This window comes from Glycine soja, chromosome 10 (assembly GCF_004193775.1).
Source record: "Glycine soja cultivar W05 chromosome 10, ASM419377v2, whole genome shotgun sequence".
Taxonomy (NCBI): domain Eukaryota; kingdom Viridiplantae; phylum Streptophyta; class Magnoliopsida; order Fabales; family Fabaceae; genus Glycine; species Glycine soja.
In genome coordinates this window covers 39,462,936-39,464,048 of record NC_041011.1, presented here as the reverse complement: position 1 = coordinate 39,464,048, position 1,113 = coordinate 39,462,936, and positions in this window count along the sequence as shown.

The following is a 1,113-nucleotide window of genomic DNA, read 5'->3' as shown; positions in this document are numbered from 1 at the left end:
CTAGTTTTTTTAAATCTTTTTATTTTAGAAAACTAAAAAAGTCCTTTTAAGCAAGTAATCAATCAAGAAAACATTATTAAACATGTGAATCAATCAATTGACATCAAATTATTTTAGTTTAATCAAAGATTTCAAATTTCAAATTCATGATACACAACTTAAATACTTTTGTTTCCCTGAGAACTTATATAACTCACTCTTCTGAAACTTTACACCATACATGATTCCATACATGATTGGCGACAACATCCTTCTCAGTCTTCAGGTCAGATTTCAATTTTTCCTTCTCTTTGTCTCTCTTCAATTATCCTTTGACTTAGTTCCATGGCAATAAAGCTCCCATCTTTGACACACCCCACTCGATTCCTCAGATGGGCTTATCTCTCTTCAAGTTGTATTGCAGACATTTCAAAAACCCCCGGAATTGTTATGCCCAAGGATTCATCTGAAATCGACCAAAATCTCAACCTTTTGAAAATAAGTTTACCCTCGATAACTTAAACAGGGTTATGGACTGTACAGGTGATTTGAACTCAGCAGTGAGGATATTCAAATGGGCTTCAAGGTAGAAGAGTTTTCACCACACTTCCCACACATATTTTTGGATAATTTTGAAACTGGGTATGGCTAGGAAATTTTGGAAATGAGGGGTTTTTTTGAAAATATGGTGAAGGATAGGTGCCCTGGTGCTGAAGAAGCTCTTATGGCATTGGTTAACACATTTGTAAGGCATTGAAGAAGCTATTGCTGTCTTAGTGAACAAGAATTTGGTTGGTTATAGGCCCCCCATTGAACTTTTTAATGTTTTGTTGGGTGCTCTTGTGGAAGGAGAGTAGAGATTTTCAAAATGCTTTGTTTGTTTATAAAGAGATGGTGAAGGCATGTGAGTTACCCACGGTCGACACTTTGAATTATTTGTTGGAGGTGTAGTTTGCAGCCAATCAGATTGAGTTGGCTTTAGATCAATTTAGAAGAATGGAGAATAAAGGGTACAATCCGAATAGCAAGACCTTTGAGATTCTTGTAAAGGGTCTCATAGAAAGTGGTCGAGTGAATGAAGCTGCTACTGTGATAACTGCTGTGCATAAGTATACTTTCTAATTAGTCACGTAA